This window comes from Cylas formicarius, unplaced genomic scaffold, assembly GCF_029955315.1.
Source record: "Cylas formicarius isolate icCylForm1 unplaced genomic scaffold, icCylForm1.1 PGA_scaffold_12__32_contigs__length_19106922, whole genome shotgun sequence".
NCBI lineage: Eukaryota > Metazoa > Arthropoda > Insecta > Coleoptera > Brentidae > Cylas > Cylas formicarius.
In genome coordinates, this window is record NW_026844225.1 from 12,312,084 (window position 1) to 12,335,220 (window position 23,137).

The following is a 23,137-nucleotide window of genomic DNA, read 5'->3' on the forward strand; positions in this document are numbered from 1 at the left end:
CGACAGTTTACGGCATCAATCGGGTGCGCCTCAGGTGTTTGGACCCAAAAACGGGCGATAACAAGGATAAACTCCGCGTCCTTTTTGCCTAATCTGGCCTGTGGTTCATTGCCACTGTGCTATATATCGTGAAATATCATATCCCGGTGTCAAATTCAATGGTAATGATTGACATAAATTTTGCATAATGAAAGCACTTTAATGCCGTATACCGCTGGGGTGATTGCTGACAATTCTCCTCCTCCCCACCTCTCCCGGAACTAATAATAAAACGCAAAGCCTCGCCCCATGTTTTATTTTTTAACAAACGTTTCATTCTTTCCGTTTTGCGAGGCGACAATTTGAGCTTTGGTATTTGCGAATTGTTTTTCACAAAGCATTCTTTATTTTATTAACGAACCAGAATGTCAAATAAAAATCATTTAAATTCAAAATTATGGGCTGCATTGTTAGACTTAATTGGTGTACGGCTAACGGAAAATCGGCTGTTAAATAAACAAACGGGATGTAATAAAGTAATAAAAATCAATGACGGCCTTATGTCTTAGTGTATATAACTAATTATAAAAAAAATGAATATATTTTATTCTAATAAATAAAAACAAAAGAAAATATTACAATCAATTCATCATGACAATTTTGGCGCAGTCTAGCTTAAAAGCTATTCCACTGACCCAGACCTTATATGTTTAACCAAAACAAAAAATTACGTTCTAATAGAAATAATCTTACTTGTTAACATTAATGTGTAAAATATTTTGATAGTGAATAAAAAAACTCCAATAAACGACACTTATTTACTGAAATGGGTTTCGTTCAAGCAAGGGTAGCTAAAAAAAGATAACTAACCGATTTCTATTATTCTCTTTAACAATAATATAATTTTTGTTTTAAATTCAAAATTGATGCCAGATGTTCACGTAGGTAAAGGATTAGGACCGTGGAAGGTACGGAAAGTGCGTATACTGAATCCAGAATTATAAAACTGTAAAACTGGATTAGGCAGCCCAGCGTGGCAGCTATTATATAAAAATATTTCAACAATACTGGTCTTATTTGACTTTTCAAAGGCATTCGATTGCGTGAATCATGAGTTATTGTGCGCTAAACTAAAGCACTTGGGTTTCACGGATCGATCTGTATCTTTTTTCCAGTAGTATTTAAATAATAGGCAGCAGTTCGTTAGATTTAATATCGGTATATCAGATTTGGTAACGTTACATAGGGAGTGCCACAGGGTTCAACTCTTGGACCTCTGTTTATTTCTTGTACACATTTGACATGTCTAAATTTTCTCAAATTCATTCACATGCTGATACCAGCCAGCTATTACACACATTTAACTCAGCAAAGTATGATAACGTCGAAGCTAATCTTCATTTGGATCTTAAAAGTCTTTTTCAGTATAGTAAAAACACAATGTCTAAAAATACACAAATTGTGCTTATTCGCTCACCTAGAAGCTATAATTTTTTGAACTGAGGTGGCTTTTACTTGATGAAAATCCATTTATCAAAATAAATAGGAACTGAAAGTTCAGATTTTCACGAAATTATATATTTTGACATGACAATTGTTTCGACAACAGGATATTCCTGTTTGTACAGTATATATAGTAGCAGGTAGTTTGTAAATATTACATTTGATAAAGACACGGTGTTGTCGAAACAATTGTCATATATATATATATATATATATATATATATATATATATATATATATATATATATATATATATATATATATATATATATATATATATATATATATATATATATATATATATATATATATATATATATATATATATATATATATATATATATATATATATATATATATATATAATTTCGTGGAAATCTGAACTTTTATTTCTTATTTGTTATAATTTTTTGCATAATCATATTAAAATTCAATTGAAAATGGAGATCTCAAAGTTACAATTGAAGCAAAAATAATAATAGATGGTCACATTTGTAATTTATGTAAAAAGACTTATATATCCCTCAAAACATATATGGAAATAAACATATATTGAATTTTAAAGTATGAAAAAACTCTCTAAGGCAAGTATCCTTTCTAAAGTTATATACTGTCCTCCATTCAACTATCCATTCCTAACCGTTGCTGAACAGCTGTGCCCCGGTTTCAATTTTTACTCGCAATTGTTGTATTGAAGGTTATGAAAGATTGTCTAGTGTTTCGGTATGAAATTCACGATGCTCCTCTAAGGACGAGAAGCATTCTGCAGTTTTAACTATAGTGCCATTAAGCTTTATAATAATTATAATAAATATTTTGAATCCAGCTCAGTTCTAGTACTTAGGAAGAAATTTAAGGTCCACTTATTGGAATTACTAATTACTTACTAATTAGTATTTTACCAATTTTTCAAAGAAACTTCCACAGGCTACTGTAATACTTTTTACAAAGTTTCTGGATTCCTAATGCGTCGGTTTTTGCTGAGTCGAAACGTCAGCAATTTCGACTCAGCAAAAACCCACGCAGGGGGAATCCAGAAGCTTTGTAAAAAAAAAGTATTTTACGAACAATGAATTTTTAGACTCTTATTATTATTAGAGCTTTTTGTTTAATTATTATTGTAATATTCGTCAATATTGAGAAGTTGATATCAAGATCTTACGCTCGACTTCACCGTTTGAGATTTGTAACTATATTAGTTTGTTTTAGGTGATTTTGTTTAAACCTTGCGCAAAAATTTAAAATATCTCAATAAAAACTATTATTATTTTTATTAACTCAATAATGCCCTTGTTGGTGTTTTACTATTCACTGATAAACTCTGGGAACCTAGGCTATCTTATTATTCGAATAATCTAGAAATTTTACTTCATTCATTGACTTCATGCTTATTCGATAAGCGAACATATTTTAGAACAAATGATTCCATTGTTACTTAGTTCGAGTTGCTTTTGAATTCACGTATTGTCTGAAATTAATTAACTGACAAGAAATATATGCTAGTGCGAGGCTTTTCCCTTCTCAATAAGATAACAAGTTGGCATTAAGCAATTAAAGTGTGTCGCCAAAATGCAAAAATATATCTCGAGCTTATTTTGTCATTTGATATTTTACGCATGATGATTACGTTTCTCAAGCGTAAGGCGATACGTTCTTGTTTCTCAGCACATGCCAGTCAGGCACCATGTAAATCAATATATTTGTTAAACCGAAACAATGCCAGATGACAGTGAATGATTGCAAGCAGTCAGCGTTATCAGTCACCCTATCGTAACGCCCTCTTTGACGTATAAACAAAAAATAAAAATAAAAATTGGAATTCACAATTCTGTACCGTGAAGTTCCTGCGGGGATACCCATAAATCAAGCAAATTTTAACATGTCTTCTTCGCGGATGATAAAAGAGATTCGAGGGTTAAATATTTTCTGAATAGATTATTACACAATTCCCGTGTTCTGTGCCGTTTATCCCCGTTTTCGGGTTTGTCCCTCGCAGGGGTGAGTCGTATACGAAAACGCAGCTTCCGCTTTATATTCACAATCCGTTAATACATAATATCCCTCTGAAAGTTCGTATTTTAATACATTATCATTTTGCAAGTCACGAGACTACGCTGATTCAAACTGCTTTTAAATCTCTGTCTGTTTTCATGTACGTCATCGTTTTTAACGGTATTTTGCGAATTTTGAAGTGTGGTTATTTATCATCTAAACTATGTACCGGGTGTGGCAAAGCCTTTCAAGCAGTAATTAAATTAAAATTATTAGAAGTCAATTCATATACTTAATCGGTTAGATATTATTAAAAGAAAAAATTGGATTAGTAATATCATTGCAGTTTAACCTACTTTGGCCTGAGAAGCAGGACAATATTTAGGATGAGAATTTTTCATGGTCGGTGCAACTTTTCTTAGTTAGACAAGCTGTAATCTTAAAAAAAACTGTGTTGCTTCATCATCCAAGATGCAGAAGATTGTGTTTGTTAATTTGACTCTCACAATTGTTTCTAAAATAATTACGTAGATTACTTGCCGGCTTAGATGCTTCAAAAATTATTAAAAATCACTTTTAAAATTATCTACAAATAATTCTGAATCTCAGGAAAAAAACAACGTTTTTGAGCTGAAGAATTGTAAATCGAGATGTCGATCATTAATTAATAAGTCGATGCATTTTGCCTCAAATTTAACGACAATTGAATTGAATTAAAGACAATTTGAAGTAAACATTTTCCAGGTTTCTCTGTAGCCTGAATTGAAATAGGTACCACTGAAAATCTGTAGGAAGGAATAAAGTGAAACTATTTAATTTTAATGTGCTTTGGAATATTTCTCGACCCAGTGGTGGAATTTTTAAATAACTTTGAGAAAATAAACAAACATAATTTATTTGAAAAGTTTGGGTCGTAAAATAGGAAAATTTATCTAAGCGCGTTAACTAAATGCGTATCTAGCATTAATAGTTCCACTCGGGGGACAATTCTATTAGGCCGGTCGTATTTCTGTATTCATCGACCGCCGCCATAGAAATCTCCTATATATGCAAAGTGCCAAATTACAGGGTCGGAATATTCAATTTTATCCCGACACAAATCACAGTCTAATTTTCCTATAGATCGATTCGCAAGTCGACACTTCGTTTGACGCCAATTGTAATTAATTATGACTAAAACTAACAATTGTCATTTGCTTTCGAATTGATAAAATGTGAATATTTTAATTATACCCGTGCCGCGGATTGTATCGAAATTATATTAATTTGTACACAACTATTGGCGTCTTATGAAGTATCCCTTTAAATTACCCTGTATACACGGTATATAGACAGACATCGAATCATTTTCCAATTTACTAATAAATAACAAATTCGCGTTGTGTATAAAACATTTGCAATGGACTGGAATTGTTTTATCCTGAATCCGAACCTGCAATTCAAACGGCCGGCATTGTGCATTACCTCAAATATATTAAATTATTAAAGTGATAGTGACTGATGCCAAGGAATTTACTTAACCCAATGTCCGAAAGTTTCAAGTTGGTCCCCTTTGTGTTACCCCTAAAGACAATGCATGGCAAATTTATCAACAGATCTCCGGGGTTAATTTCGTAGTCTAATTACAATCCTCCAGCAGTTTTCGCTAATGGCTTTGCATCTGTATAATTAAATGGAAACTAACTTGCTAAGTACACTGATCTACATATTATAGAGGCCATCAAAGGGGATTTACGGCGTTTCTGGTAATTGTCTACCTACCAAATGACATGCGTGAAAAATTCGGCGTTTTCCTGATTTTCGGGTATATCTACAGCGTGGCCCATAAAAGTAAAATAATTTAACTTTTTTTTTAATGCTGTTGAAACTCTTAACTGCAAATGCGAATGATTTATAATTTTTTTCCTGCTTTCTTTTTGGCGTTTTGGCTTTAATATTAGAATGGAAAATAATTACAATAAAAGGAAAAAAAACATTAAATTAACAATTGCTTGTAGTTGTTGAAGTTGTTAAAGTGACTAAAATAATTGCAGCGAGTAGTTGCAAAAGCGACGGAAAACTTACAATTCCATGCAATTTTCTTTGTGGTTTTGATAATGCATTCTGTCTGTTAATAATAATTTTCTAAACAGCATAAAATTTGTAACTTGCGTTTAATTAAGCCCACCCAGTATTGACCAGTTTCAACAATACTCCCGATAAAAAAAATTAAATTAATCTACTTAGGTCTGAGATAGCCCACGCCTTAAACGAGACGCAATTGACGTAGACAAATAGCCAGCGTTTAGAAAACAGATAGTGGGATATTGAGGAAAACAGCACAAGAAAATATATCCGGCCATTTGGAAAATTGTCCCTTGACCGACAGCGCGTATCTTAAATGATTCCCATTTGTTACAGGTTGGTTTCTATTGAGTATGCATTATTAAAAATGATAAGGTTTGTACCCCAGTATGCCTCTTTACAATTATATAAGGCACAGGAAGGGATATATCTAATAAGCAATATTTTATATTCTAAGGTATGCAGACTCAGCTAATAGTCTCCGTCGACATATGCATAAAGTAACATAAACAGGCATCTAAAGTCAAAGAAGGTGGTCAGAGTGTGATGGTCAATTTCTTGCAAACAGTTTTCAACTGCAAATGGGTCTATGCTACTGTTTGCAGGGTACATCTTAATAATAACAACAATTCAGAAACTTATTATCCAACTTAAGCACCTGGAAGTATATGACATGTTCTACGGGCCCTATAAGGTAAAAGAATTCCAAGAAAAGCACCAGTACCGTAGTCTCTCAATTAGAAGGGCCATAGTACTCATCAACTTCAAAAAGACGAAGGAAAAGCTGATAGTGAGTGCTGATGCATATTTAACAGGTTCATATTTCTGCCATTTTCTTTGGTCATTATAACCACAGTAGAAATATCGCTATCATTGATTCCGCGTTTATAAAATTGTATTTTTTTGTTTCTTCAGAAAAAACTGCCGCACCGAATAACCAGGGCTATTAAATATAAAATATTACGAATTTCGTCAAAATTTGGTACTCGCCACACTACGTTGATTATTAAAAATAAAAAATGACATGATTTCAACGCGAGCCATAAATATGGTATTAACTGGACAAAATGGGCCCCCATTACGGCTGCGATAAATACCCTAGGTGTTAATTAAAATGGAACGGGACCAGCACATGTTCGGATTTTTACAACGCAATCAGTTTTGCATAGATATATCGTTAAAAGGAATTATCTACAGAAAGTAATTAACTACCGACGGGGGCTTTGGCTTCTAACAGACAATGTGACAGTCCTGAGGTGACTTTTGCGACGAGTCGCGATCATTAATTTATTTTACAAATCAGCTTATTCGACTCCCTAACCCCCGATAACCCCTCGTGCGACTGGGGGTTCGGCACTTTTTTCGAGCCAGTATCTCATTATTGAGGGAGATTCTTAAACGGGAAGAAGCTGCGATAATCCCTTAGACACCGCAACCCCGAAAACTAATTATCATCGGTGTTAGTTGCACAGCGGAGCGGGCTAACCCTTTTTCTAAAGCTTCCATGGGGGCTTCTTTATAAGTCGATGGTCCTTCGCACAATGGGAGGTTATATTTTACGGCACCTCCCCTTTCGTATACGCAAATCCTTTACTTTATAGGTCACATTTGTTTTGAATTCGGGGTCTAATTTGCCTAAATCGGTCAATTATACCCAGATAGGCAGACGGTGCCCCACAGTAATTTTGGGTCTTTAAAGGCGGCCAGATCGATGTCTACCAAGCTTCTCATTAATAATTAGAACAGTAATGGAATGTTTTGCCTCTCAAATAAAATATAAAATAAACTGAAATTATGCAACAAGTTTCATAAACGCCACGTTAGTCACTAGTTTTCCGCATTTGTTTTGAAACACCCTGTATGTTATTTTAAATAATACTCCTTTAATAATACCAATCCGGATGTGAAGTGAATATTTTTATAGAGGGTGCATCAATTTATTGCAGTACAATAATAATAATAATCATAACAAAAATAATCGTAATTATAATACTTTATTTGCTGTAAATATTTACATAATCAGCATCTATATCTAATAATCTATTTTACAAGCAAAAAAGAGGCCGAAATTCAATTTAAAGAAGATTCTTGTTCAGCCTCCAAGGTAAACTATATATAATGTCTATTAGTGTTCACAATGGCAATTACCGTAAAGTTCTAAATCCTCTACAAAAAGGAAAAGGCAAAAAGACAGAAAAAGAGTCACTCGTACGATGTCCACTTAAAAAAAACTGTATAAAAAACTTCAAATAATATGAACTTCATGTTTTCAAATTTTGTGGAATATTTTTAAACATAACATAAATATTCTACCAGCGAAATTTTAAGTTAAGGGTGTGCACATCTGTACGATACCGAATAATTTCTCGTCAGACAACCGTTTCGCTTTCTGAACGGGCTGTGCTCTGTGGCTATCTATACTAAGGAGGCAGGGGCTAAGAACAAGTGAATCCGTCAGTCCGATCTTGTCACTTCTAGTCACTTTAAGAATCGAATATGCCATTTGGACACATTTGTTGATGTGAGCTTTAAATCTTAATTCAGAATTAAAAATTAGCCCAAAATTCCTGCTCTAATTGGAATATGGAAAAATGAAATTTTGTGTGCCACCTACATATAGATGCACTTTGCAGTGTTTAATGCCGCTATATTATTACATGTGTAAATTGAACATAATAACGGGTATTAGTAGTACCAAATTTAAAAAATATATATATTAGCGTTAGTTACCCTTTCCTTTCAACTTTAAGACGGTTACCCATATCTACGCTAATAGTTAAATAAAAAGATACTTAAAAAGTTTTCAACATTGTTATGGCTATTAAATTTTTTTAAAAAATTGCTTGGTTTGAGTTTAGTGTCTGTAATGTAAGGATCCGCAAATTGAAAATATACATTGATGATTATGTGAACGGAGTATCTCGATCTGTTATATGAACTATTTTTTGCACCAACACATATTTTTTATAATAGTCTATGAACCGCTAAGAGGGGTCGTCATAAAAAAACGTCAATGGAAGTTTTTTCACTAAAAAACAATTAATCGGCATTTTAAAAGATTAAAAACAGGGGTTAAGGGCATTGAAAAATGAACACGAAAACAATGCGGTGCCGGGTCCTAAATCTTGTGGTCAAGTCAATATTTGTTTACTACGGGCAAGTGATTTTAAAATGCTTATGTTTAATTTCGATTCGGATATCCATCGAAGTGTCGGACTCGCGGTTTTCGGCTGCTGGTTCCACCGTCTGGGTTACGTGGGAAAGAATGAGCACTTTAACGACCCCTGGACCATGACCCACACACACCTGGTTCCTTCGGGACATCGTTTTTACGTAGATCGTTGTCGTTTGTTTGGGCATCGCCGACTAAATCGATTAGTTTTTTTTGTTCAGGTTTACTTGCAGTTTCTAATGATAAACCTACCAAGTTCGAACTGCAGCCTAAAATGGAGCCCCAACTTTAGCCAAAACCAAACAAAAATTATTGTATCTTTAGTATTTCAACAGGTTTTGTCCATGCGAACTAATGTTGGATTTATTATTTTCTATTGACCCGAAATACCTTTGAATGCACCAAAAATTTGCTCCCTGTAACTGAATTTGACAAAAGCAGCAAATAACAATTAAAAAATTAAAATAACGAAAAATAAACGAATTTGAACCGCCATTTGTGAAAAAAAGTTTGGAAATGGTCCGCCGACGTCTAAAATTTAATATTAATATTGTTACACTTGCTCTATTTCAACCAATGACTATCAATGAATTACCTAATAGCTAATATTTTCTTTATTAATAACAATAAACACCAAATTCAAAGAATACTAGTTCGACAGAAAACAACTAAAAGTAGATTGTCTTCCAAATAGAACCTGATTTGATACAAAAAAACGCATAATATTTTACGGGGCTTGAGCGCAACACTGGTAACATCCGGTTTCATTTTTGGTGATATTTTACAAAGCATGAAGTATGTAAATGCACATTACACTTATTACAAACGTAAATTGTGTGGTTGTGGCATGTTCTACATCTCCTTCGGGCTTTATTAGCATGAACAATCATGAGGTGACCTTGATTATCATAACGCACTTCGTCTATAGCAGGTGCAAGATTTCTTTGAGTAATTGTTTTATCAGTTTTTAAAAGTCGCAAAGCAATGTAAGATTTAAAATTAAATCAATATAAACAATATTTCAAGCGGAGTTTTTGCAGAAAGCCTATGTGTGTGAGTGTACTCAATCTGACATTTCTTAAATTCGGGAGTAGAAACAAGCCTGTCGTTTGCAGAAAGCATACGTGTTCTTTTGAATTCCAGGATTTCATCATCTGATGAGTCCCATTCAGGTTCAGTAGTTGATGAATTACAGGACTGTTGAAGAACAGTTGTATCAGTCGGTCTATGTAACTCGAAAGTTCCAACTGTATCATTTGGTTCCCCAAACTCTTGCAGATTTATGTTATCTTTCATATCTTCGTCGTCAGTCAAGGTATCCACGTCGGGTGGAATATAGACCACTTTAATGTGTTCTGTAAATATTTTTTCACGTTATTTTTAGCAGAAATTTAACTAAAGAACAAGCTAATTGTTGGATGTTTATTCTACATGCGCTGACTTCTTTACACTTCCAATAACAAAGTTTTGTTTCACAGATAAAACCATTGGTGCATTCACGCACCAGTAAATATTTTCAAAAAATAAACCATAATCAATATATATTTTCTGGATGTAATCTACATGCTATAGACTTAACAAAAATGGCAATAAAAATCCAAAATATTTTTTTTTACTATTTTGGATTTACTTGAAAATGTGATACAGATTTATGTACCGCTTTTGTTAACTTTTGAAGTCATATATAAGATCTTTCCTTTACACATAAATTATGCTATTAATTATATAATATATTTCCCGGATGTGACAAAAAAAATAATAAAATAAGTGGTGCATTAACGCACCACTGGGACAAAATGGGTTTAAGCAACTATCATAGTCACAGCGTTTAGGGTTGAATTAAGTTTTGCTCGCAGACAAGTTTTAATATCTGAGATTTAGGTGAACTACTAACCAAAACTAGTAGATGGCCAACCTTTTTTAGTGGGTAAGAATCTGCCTGGATATTTTCTCACTCTCCTGTATAAATGTTGAAATTCTCCAAATTTAGATGTATCTTTACTTATAACTATGATATAGGACTAAGTTCGCAAATAGGAACTACCTTAGAAGGTAATCTCTATGCAACCAAGAGTAAAATAAAGGTTTTTCTTGTCATAAATGCTATTTTAGGAATTTTTGTCTCGCCCCAGTCTCATTTAGGTTTAAGTTAATTTGTATTTGTTTATTTATTGTGATATTTTCTAGACGTTTGGGTCGGTACACAAATAAATATTCTATTCCACTTCATTCCTAAGAACACTATTCGCACTCTATCACTCTGATCACTTCAACGCGAAGTGCATAAAACGTAAACGCGACGCATTTTGATGCAAACGCAATTGCTACAGACAATTAATTTTGTCAAACGCTATTATATATTTCAAAGGTGTCTATGGAAGCGCATCAGGCCAGCAAAAATATGTTACACGACAAATATCAAAATATGTATTCGTGTGGCCAACATGGACGGCATTTTACTTGTGTTTTGGTTTTGTTATAATTTATTATTGAACATGTCCAGACATCGCGAGTATTTGCGGTTATGCAATGGAGGTATGTCGAGGCACATTAATTTTTTCAATAAAATTGTCGTTTTTGCATTTATGAACGTGCTTCTGTTTTTATTATTATGCCACAACATAAAACTAAAATATGAAAAATTCGGACATTACAGTATTACAGACGAACCTCTTTTTTAAATTACTAAAATTATTTCGGGGTTTATCGCTTACTTATGTCCACATTCGAATTGAAAAATATAGCCCTTCGTCAGCGGTTAGTTACGATAATAACACGTCCATGTTAAAAAATCGCTGTGTCAGAATTCCAATATAGTTATTACATACTGCGGATACGCTCGTATATTCCACATCAAATATTTGCCTAGCTTTATTAAAGATTCTGTTTGCCGTGAATCAATGGACATACCGAATTGACGGGGATACATTTTTAATGTCCCTAATTCCGAAGTGGCTATAGTTTATGCCCATATCTGTACACTACAAGTCGATAATTACACATTACACGGCCCGTTTCTTGCATTATTCAATACTTAATCGAAAAACTTGCTCCTCGCGATTGAAAAAAAAATAGTTTTGACCAAGTAAAATTTGTTTCCTGTTGGTTTTGGTTAGTTGGGTGCTGCTTTTATTTTTATTCCTACGGGGAGCAAAATTTAGGTTTTCTTATACTGTTACTTAAAATATTTTCCATTGGTGAGAGATATAAACAATTTGACAGAACAGCAGTGTGTTAATGGATTGTTAACCAAGCTTTGCGGTGTCAATTTCTTATTTGAAACTGAGCAGTTATTTTGATAACGAATCCGGCCGCTTTTGTCTTGACGTTTGTTGCAGGATTATCGAGTTTAACGAGAGTTTGTCAAATGCAGGGACATGCAAACAATGCATCTAGCTGATTGGCGCCAAATGGGCCTTCGGATGGAACTTCGACAGATCGCTGATGATCTCCGCAGTACCCTGGTGAGTCATTTTGTATTATGCATGTAGAGATTGTCCCTTTGCTTCAAGCACAATCGCGACCTTCTATGGAGTCGCGTTGTCTGTGTAACAACATCAGGGTTAAGACCACAATATCCGTCAAAAATATTGTTTGAGATAATTCAGGTACAATTGACAATATCGCCGTTTAATTTTTCATTTCACGTTTCTGATTGTCTCAAACTATTACCACCCGTGTTTTAAATCAAATAGAGACGTAGATTTTTTCCCCCGCCATATCACTTTTTCTATTATTTCCATTATAGTCGATCCAAAACAGCTATTTGACATTTGTATAGGTTCGACTACGAGTTTTATAATTGTATTGCTCTATTTATGTTTCAAAAAAAGAACAGAAAAAAGGACGAGAACAAAAGCACTACATGTACCAAGTTCTTTATAAATTAACCGGCATCAAATCTTACTGAATTAAACAATTAATTAAAAAAAACTCTTTGGATTAAGTATGTTTCTAGGAAAAGTAGCAGAATTATAGGAAATAGTAAAAATAACATTAATGGGAATGCATTGCTAAAAAAAGTGTATTGATTGATATTGGGCAATTTGAAAGTGGTACCTTTATTGATTTTCCGATTGGTAGAATTATTTTGTCCACAAACAAATAATATTAAAAAATCTAAAGTTCTGTTTACTTGTCTGTGCCACTAGCTTAGATTATTGTTCTGATGGCTATATACAAGAAAGTTAGGAGACTACTGCTTAAATTGAAATCTTCGAAGTTTTCGTGAGTAACTGTTCGGTAATATTGTATTACAGTCGAACTTCGGTAAGTCCAACTGCGATTTGATACATGAAAATTTCGAGTTATCAAGACTGCGAGTTATCGAGAAAAATTACAAATGCATATACTTTTTTGTGAATGAACATTTATTCATTCATTTTTAAAAATGGGTTATACGTTACATAAATGCCCTAATATCTATGATTTTTGAACAAAAAACGAAAATTATGAAATAGTAGTACATATGTATGTATGTATTTACATACAAATGTATTGTATATGTACCCAGTATATATAAACATAGTATGTATGCACATACATGTTAAAGTTTACTCTTTCACTGGAAAAAAGTCAGTTATTTGTGACTGACGACCAGATTTCTTATTTTGGTTTTCAACAAAAGCTTCAATTTTATTTAAACAGTCATAGGGGGAATCGGTTGTGTATTCACTGGTTTTCAAATAGGAACGCAAGACAATCGACGAATTTTCAACCAATTCATTTGAAGGTGGTTACTGAGAATCATCTTCCAATTCCTCCTCCATCATGTCACTTTCGTAGTCATCGTCGATGTTTAACTGTACCGGTCCGGATCTGCAGGACTCCATCATATCTTCATCAGTAGGAAACTCTGAAGTAACAATGGTTTCAGGCTTAACGTCGATATTCCATGCGGCAGTTACGTCGTCAACACAATCCATTAGTGTAATGTTATTGTTTTTGTTTTCTTCGAAACGTTCCATTGCGGTGATGACTGAATGTTTATTTTTCAAAATTGTAGACACTGTATTTGCTGAAATCCCATACTTCACAGCTATATCTTTATTTTTTGAGCCACTTTCCACTTCTTTTATAACCTTGAGTTTTTGATCAACAGACAAAGCTTTTAAAGTACGTTTTGATGACATATCAACAAATGCAAAAACCCAAAAATGTCTTTAATATAATGTGTAAATTGAATAGGGACAGTATTTTTCACTTAGTATTAACTAATGATTCATACAAGTGAACTTAGCAAGCACAGAAACTGTACTGCTTGCATAGATACGTTAAAAAGACAGATTAAGATCGGTCGTAATTAGAGGGTTCCCCGAGAAAATTCGACTTATAGAAGTTGGCACCAAATGTTTCGTTCGAGTTATCAAGATATTCGAGTAATCAAGACAAACTAACACGCATTTCCTACTTTTGAAGCTATTGCCAACCAATTTGGTTCGACTTATCAAAAATTCGAGTTATCGAAGTTCGACTGTATATTGTAATTATTAACGGCCGTTTTAAAGGTATAGTAGGCCGCATGCGATGTCCGTCACGACGATGACCGCACAATCTCCATTTGCATCTGTAATAGGCTAACTCCCCGCTCAATTAAGCTTAAGTTCTCAACGTTAGCCGTTGTCCACCTTAAATCCGAATAAATAGCCCATCTGGGAATAAAAGCAGGTCAGGGCGGGGGCCGAAGCGAAATCGCCGAAAAGGCTATTCTCTTTAAACAATAACCCTATCGCGATGAATGGAGGTGTTGATTAGAAGATTTAATTACATTAAGGCCCGGCCATTATCGGACGCCCCTGTCGTCGCGACTGATTGCCTACAGGATTTGCAAGCGCGATCTAAATAATGTCGCCCTTTGATTATTTTAACGTTTTACTGGATATTTGTTTTGTGAAATATCGTCAGAGTTTGTTAAAAATCGAGTCATTTTACTTTAAACACTTGTTGATATCTTTATGTTTTGTTAATATTCGAAATGGCGGGGGACGATAATTAAAACACTATATCTGAGAAAAATGTATTATATGGGTGTTTAGTAATAAATATGAAAAAAGGGGTAACAGTCCAATAATTATTATTGAACAGTGTAGCATAGAAATTATTTATTCTTCTGTAACTACATATAACGGATTTATATTATTTCACAGACTTACAGGCTGACAATAAATATGCAAATCCAATATAAAAAATAAAATAATAATAATAATAATAATAATAATAATAATAATAATAATAATAATAATAATAATAATAATAATAATAATACACAACCTTTAGTCGTCCAGACAAAATACATTAAAATATTATTAGCAAACAACCGATATATGATCCTGATTATACAGGGTGTTTTCTAATTGAATGTTAATCTTATGTGGGCGATTTTTGAGATAGGTAAAGTTTTCAAAAATAAAATGTATTTCTTTAATATCTGTTAGATATTTTAATGAAATTTGGCACCCATGTACTATGTATCAACAGACATATATATTTTTTAAATACACCACTCGAGGGCATACGGAATTTTACCTGCCTATTTTAGCAGACATTAATGGTACGCCACTGATTTCTCTTGAAATAAAAATTATTCATGCGATCTCCAATAATTTCTAAATAAATTTAATTTTTTGATTTTTTTTCAATCCGATGAACGGTTTTCGCTAGAAAAAATAAAAACCTCTTCTCTGCATGGTCATAACAATATCGTTAATATGAGACAGCATGCAGAGAAATTAGCTTTAATTTTTATGTGAAAACCATGCGACGATCAAAAGAAATTAAGAGATCAAATTTGCTCATAAATGAATGTAAATGTCATAACTTTTTTCATCAGTTTTTTGCAATTAAAAATTCGTTTTAATTAATCAACAAAATTAAATATATCAAAATCCCTTCTAACGCAACACGCAATCCCTTCACACACGGACACAGTCATACATAACAGCTCAAATCACCCTTATACACACAAAATGGCTGCATTTCACTCTTTCATATACAGACTTCTTAATACGCCACTCTCAACAGAAAATTACAACCAAGAACTTAATATCATTAAACAAATTTCACTGAACAACGGCTACAATCCGTCCATTATAGATATAATTATAAATAAAACACAAATCCAGACAACAGTAAACTCTATTTATCCAAAACCTAATACAGAACACGAACAATTTAAAACAATTACATACATAGGAGAATCTAGTGAAAAAGTTTCAAAACATTTGTCAAAATATGGTTTAAAAATAGCTTTCAGAACTAACAACACATTAGGAAAATATTTAAAAAACAATAAAACGAAATGTCTAAAATCCCAAAAATCAGGTGTCTACAGGTTGAAATGCGGATCTTGTCCTAAAATTTATATTGGACAAACAGGTGGATCCTTCAAGAAACGCGTTAACGAACATAAAAGAGCGTTTAAAAACAATAGTCTAGATTCTGATTATGATGTACACTTAAACACAGAAAAACATATTCTTGACGACAATTTTGAAATTTTACATACAGCCACAAAAAGTAGAAAATTAAATTTATTGGAAGTCATGGAGATTAACAAAATGAGACATTCAAATGTTAATTAGATTTAAATACTGAAAATAAATTCTCACAACAAAATTAATTAAGTTTTTATGGTCATTTTTCGGTATATATAGTAGCAGGTGGTTTGTAAATATTACATTTGATAAAGACACGGTGTTGTCGAAACACTTGTCATGTAAGAATATATAATTTCGTGAAAATCTGAACTTTTAGTTCTTATTTATTGTGCCTATTTTATTATTACTTTGATTGACGGGTACCACACGAACTTCTTTTATTTGATTTCAAATCTTTATTGTAAAACTTTCGTTGGGAAGCATTTCTCTGTTTTTTCTTTGCCGATTGATTTTTCAGACGCTTAGTTTAAAGAAGCGTTTAATCAATCCTTAATCATATTGTAAATAAAAAACAAACAAATGAAAATCTCTCTATGGAGATGAGCTTAGGCCCTGTTTTACATTGCATGAGTCACACCGTTTTTGTTGGTACAAACCAAACATTTGCCTAGAGGTGTCACCGGATCAAAGCTCGGTACCGCCAACCAACGGTATCGCGATGACTCATTGTCTCTCCGTATTTATTAAACCGCATTCGTTTAATTTGTTTAACAGCATTAACGAAGCATAAACCCATTTAATTTTATTATTGGTCGGCAATTTTTTATTTTAATGACAGTTCGCATGCATTAAAGCCTTATTGTAGTAAATTACGTTTAATGTTACTTGTTCCTCGTGGTGTAACATACGTTAATAAGGTACGGTCGGTTATACCTGATAAAGACCCCTCTTAGCGCACAGGGGACATTCCGAAACATTAAGTAATGACCCTTTTTCTGGGGCGCTTTTGTTGTTTTTGAAATATTGTACTCGATATTACCGAAAAATATTTCGGACCAAACTGACTCGTATATGCACAACAGATTCTTACATTGTTAAGTTTGTTTCATCCTTTGTCGGGTTAGATTATTAGTCGCCACCGATGTCCGAGGGTTGTTTTATGGCCTGCACGAGTACTTCGTGAAGGGACTTGTATATTTTTTGTCCTCGCTCCAAAATACATAAATTATTTCGAAATGTCTCGGGTACCTAGACGACTACTGTGATACACGAGGGACATCTAAGTCCGAGCATAAAAAAATATCCTTAACTTTACGTTACAACGGAATTAATAACAGTGTATGATTATTAGGAATTTTCCCAGAAACAATTCACTTATCTAAAAATAACAGGCTTTCGTTCTTGCTCTAAAAAATAAGTACAGCGAGTGTAATTGTTTCAGCTTTATTATGTTTTAAATTACCTTCAGTTTATTTAGGTGACAAATTAACTTATTTACCAGTGAAGCGAAATGATTTAATATAATTCCTCAATAACGTCTATATTATTAAGGACGTTTTAGTTATAAACTAACCAAAACGAAAGAGGAGAAAAACAAACAAAACGCCTTTTCGCTATTTGTTCCTTAACAGTTTTCTTTGGTTTTTGTGATGGTGGTTTGGGGTGATATTAGAAGCTCCCGGTTATTGTTAAATCATTGTTAATTAAACATAAATTGAACAATATCTGAATTAAATTGCGCAAAGACCTTTCAAGTTGTTGCCCTTGACAACTAAACTGTAAATTGTCTTTCATTACAACAATTCGTCAGCTTTATCTTAACTTTTATTTTTAGCTGTTCTAAAGTCTTCCATTAGCATTTTCTAACCAGAAAAAGAAAGAAGTTTTAGAGCGGGAGGTAAATAAAAGAAAAGTCTGATAATTTGAGCTGTAAAGTTATTTCCGTGGTTTAATTTTCATTTTCGAATACGTTAGAACTCACTGCAGGAATTAGCGATTTATATTATTTGCATACATTTTTGGAAGGCTGCGCCGTTTGTTGTGTGGATGGTAAGTAAATGTCTGTTCTATTGATACGCTGTGGTTACCAAAGAAGACGGTATGTCAGTTTTTCTACACTAAAAATACCCAAAGCAGCTGGAAGGCATCGTACGGGGTGTCCCATTAAAAATTAAAAATTCGCCAGGGTAAAAATATATTAGTTGCACATGCGAAAGTCGACCTCCCAGTTTTATAAATAAAACCGATCGGAAAATAATGGGGAGAGCAAAAGCGGTTGAAGTCGTTCCCGACAAATCAAAATCGTTCCATTGTTTACGTGCTAGAGCCAAATTGACTGCAATATAGTGCAGCTGCATGCGTTTAACGTGTGCATTACCCGCGGCTGTCGGCGATTCGATTTAAAAAGGTATTTTTGTTGTCAAAATAGGCAATTTATGTTTCGGGAAAGGCGGGAGCTTTCGGGAGACCCCCGTTGCACTTGCAATAATTCAAATTGGGGGGAGTCGGAAGCGATACGTCGACTACTTTATTGATTGATTTATAAACAATTTTAAGCTGGTTTTCAAATCAATACGATACTGATAAGTCAAATTGTTTTATTTTGCTGGCGCGTTGATTTAATCAATTTTGAAATTCGTGATATTTTGGGAAATTTTTCTGATAAAAATATTCGAAGTTATTGGGAACTGAAATTTATAAAAATATAATATATAATATATTTATCTATTTGTATCGGAAATTTATAAACAAGCAAGTATGCATGAAAGGCAAACTAGAACTAGAACCACGCGATGGCTTCGTAACGCACAATAGAAATAAATAAAAACTAATTTCGTTGTATTTTAAAAATTATTTCGGTCAGAAAGAAATTTGACGGATCAATGCGGTATATGCCAATTAAAATCTTCCATTTTTTTTTGCACCCTTGAAAATGATTTTACTTATTGTTCTACAGTTTCTGAGGTAAAATTATACCAGATTTGGTATTTCATAATTTACTTAGAATAAATCAATTGGCTTTGTTTCGAATGTTGACTATCAATCTTGTTGATTCTCTCTTATTTTCCTTCCCCATACTTTGCTGTTTCGTAGGTCATTCTACCCATACATGACATCCTAAGAACCAATCAAAGCCAGATTTCAAAGACCACGAGTCTGGTTCCTTTGGTTCGGTCGATGGTCTGTATCTTATAAATCCTTTGGTATGTGTAATATGGATAGCTACTTTAATGTGACATTTAATTTGCGTTTTTGCCCTTTGAAGGGTTTAACGACTATTTTGTCGAGTTTATTTCGAACTTATCTCATTTTGTCCCAGTTGCACCACCACCTATTCTATTTTTTTTTGTCACATCCATTTAGAAATTATTATCATCACTACTAAAGGACATAACACCGTAGAAATTGCTATTTTATGTGTAAAGGAAAGATCTTATATATCACTTCAAAACTTAACAAAAGCGGTACATAAATTTGTATCACATTTTCAAGTAAATCCAAAATAGTAAAAATAAATATTTTGGATTTGTATTGCCATTTTTGTTAAGTCTATAGCATGTAGATTACATCGCAGAAAACATACATTTGGATTTACGTATTCTTATGTATTGTAGCATTCCATTCCTTGTAAATTTATGTTAAAAATAACGTGAACAAATATTTACAGAACATATTGACCCGCTCAGAATCTCGCACTGAAATGTCAGTCTGCCCAATGGATTCTGGGGGGGGGGGCAAAAATTCGATCAACACTAAGAGAACCAACTCAAACAAAACTCTATATGCTGGAGCATATAATATCCGCACTATGAGAAGTGAAGAACATCTCGCCTGCTAGGAACACGAACTAAAGAACATAAACAAAGAATAACTCGGAAACAAATTCACATATCGGCGGCGTAGCTCTGCTAATTCACAAAAGAAAGAAACACCTAGTCAACAAGACTAAATCTATATCAGACAGAGTGATACACGTGACCCCCAAGTTGAACGCAATTATCAGTCTTCAAATTATCTGTGCATATGCACCTACTTCCACATCGATCGATGAGGAATTAGAACAATTCTATGAAGATTTATCTACCGCCAAAAAGTCAGAAAACTCCACCTTATCTATTATACTTGGCGATTTTAATGCCAAGATAGAAGGCAAATCCCCAGCAGGCCCACCCTATATCGGAAATTTCGGTCTTGGAACACGAAATCAGAGAGGACAAATAATGCTGAATTTTCTTAACAAAGAACGTTTGTATTGCATGAACACATTTTACAAGAAAAATCCGAATTGGAAGTGGACTTGGATAAGCCCCGATGACAAAATCAAAAATGAAATAGACTACATCCTTGTTTCGAACAACCGAATGTGCTCAGACGTCTCAGTTATCAACCGGTTTAACACTGGTAGCGACCATAGGCTAGTTAGAGCAAAGCTTCATATTAACACTAGATTAGAAAGGAAACGCAAAATGGAAAGAAATATTCTACCCGCCATAAGCGAGCTAAGTCAGAAAGAGAAGCAGTTCAACCAATGCATAAATGCGAAACTACCAACAGAAGAGTTAAGACAACTGGAACTAAACGAACTCTCGACAAAAATTACCAGCAGTATTTGAACAGCAGTAAAGAAAGTTATTGGACTAAAAAAACACAAAAATTCGAAATTCAGCCTAGAAACAGAACAACTTATAGAAGAACGCAGAAGCACCAACAGAGGCTCACAGAACTACAAAGAACTCAACAAAAGAGTTAAGAAGGCAATCAGAAGAGACCAAAGGATGCAGAATACAAAACTGATCGAAGAGACTATCAAAAACAACGGGAACATGAGAGTTCTTCGTTCTGGACAATCGAAAGGCAAACTAACCATCCAGAAAATGAGAAATAGCCGAGGAGAAGTGGTTACTGAAATGGATGAAATTATCAGAACAGTCGAGGACTTCTATCGGAACCTATACAGCCAATCAATAGCAAACCCAAACCAAGATCGATATGACAAGACAAACTCTATTATGAACGTAGGATCAGAAGAACTGGAACCTGTGGATAATGGCGAAATGGAAGCAGCTCTGACACAACTCAAAAACTGTAAGGCACCAGGAGAGGATCAAATCACAAGCGAGATGCTTAAAATGGGCAGAGAGACACTCAAAAAAAGCACTCATCATCCTACTGAATAAATGCCTCGAGGAAGGTAGGATTCCAGAATCCTGGAAAAATGCAGAAGTCGTTCTTCTTTTTAAAAAAGGTGACAATACGAACATAGAAAATTACAGGCCAATTAGTCTGCTATCTGTTTTTTATAAGTTGTTAACCAAAATCATCACAAACCGCCTGAGCCAAAAATTTGATTTCTACCAACCAGTAGAGCAAGCCGGTTTCAGAAAAGGTTACAACGCCATCGACCATATTCAGACAGTACGCACGCTGATAGAGAAATGTACGGAATATAATGTCCCACTCCACGTGGCCTTTATAGACTACCAGAAGGGATTTCATTCAATCGAAATTTCGGCAGTGATGAATGCAATGAACAATGCCCGCGTAGACGAGAGATATACTCACTTACTTCAATACATCTACGAGACTGCCACCTTACAGGTAAGAATCAATGAAGACTGGATCACCGGAAAGATTCCAGTGAGAAGAGGCGTTAGGCAAGGTGACACAATCTCACCTAAGTTATTTACCCTAGCTATGGAAGATATATTCAAACATTTATCATGGGAAGAGAAGGGTATCGATATAGACGGAAAACGCCTCAACCACTTACGATTTGCGGACGACATCGTTCTCTTCAGCAGCAACACAAACAAGTTGACAACAATGATTCAAGAACTGAAAGATGCTTCCCAAGCTGTAGGCCTCAAAATTAACCTCCAAAAAACTAAACTTCTGAGCCCTGACAATATAAAGGTCTCCATTGAAAATCACGAGCTAGAAAATGTCAAGGGAGATATATATCTAGGACACAACATCCAGCTTGGAAAAGAAAATCAGACAGCAGAGATCACCCGAAGAATCAATCTCACCTGGATAGCATTCGGAAAACTTAGCTATATCTTCCGCAACCCGACTATACCAGTGAATTTGAAAAAGAAGGTCTACAATATGTGTAACCTCCCAGTAACAACATACCGACTCGAGACTGTGACACTTACAGTGGGCAGTGCAAATCGACTCCGAGTCTGTCAAAGAGCAATGGAGAGAGCAATGCTGGGTGTAAGCCTAAGAGAGAGGATCAGAAACGAAGAGATAAGGAGAGGAACAAGGGTCTGTGACGTTGTAGTGCGGATAGTGAGCCTCAGGTGGCGTTGGGCAGGACACGTTGCTAGAAACAATTTGAAATGGACCAAAACACTAATGCAGTGGCGTCCAAGGAGAACGAAAAGAAGTGTGGGGCGTCCTCAAGCGAGATGGATAGATGACATTCAACGACATGCTGGGAAAAATTGGATGCAAACCGCACAGCAAAGGTTGGCATGGAAATCACTGGAAGAGGCCTATGTCCAGGAGTGGATGTCTAGAGGCTGAAGAAGAAGAAGTAAGTTGTTACTAACGATAGAAGTGACTACTAGGGAACTAGCACTATACTGAGGAACAAATTTGTTCGGAAATCGCCATTAAAAAACAATTAAATCCAGGGAATTTAATATTAATTAATTACCGTTAGGAGGCACTTTTTTCTTTCGCGGTTTGAGTGAGTAAATGGACGAGCCGTTAAACGTCACAAATATTTGTCGTCGATGTGCCAATTTCAAGCCGACAATCTTTGAGTGATCCTATTTCGGTGTTTGCAAAGCGCCTAGTGTCAATTACTCGTACCAAACAGAATAAATCTAATACTGTGTAACAGGTATTTGCCAAATAACCGTTCCTAACCCATCAGCGCATAATGTAAAGAGAATCGCAAATACGCAATATGTTCCAACGCGATTTATTGACAATTAATTAACTAATTATTGTTGGTAGTGGTGCATTGAGGTGAATATTTCCCGTATTATATTGGAAACAATATTCAGTACTAATATTTATTTTTGCATATTGCGTATGC

General features: G+C 34.2%; 1 long non-coding RNA gene across 1 annotated transcript in view; it reads left to right on the forward strand.

The window, feature by feature from the left end:
- The window catches only part of LOC132708836 (uncharacterized), a 367,983-nt gene that overhangs the window by 191,662 nt on the left and 153,184 nt on the right, over positions 1-23,137 (forward strand). Inside the window, exon 4 of the long non-coding RNA XR_009620036.1 lies at positions 12,049-12,174. This is a non-coding gene — a long non-coding RNA (uncharacterized LOC132708836). The remainder of the gene's footprint in view (positions 1-12,048; positions 12,175-23,137) is intronic.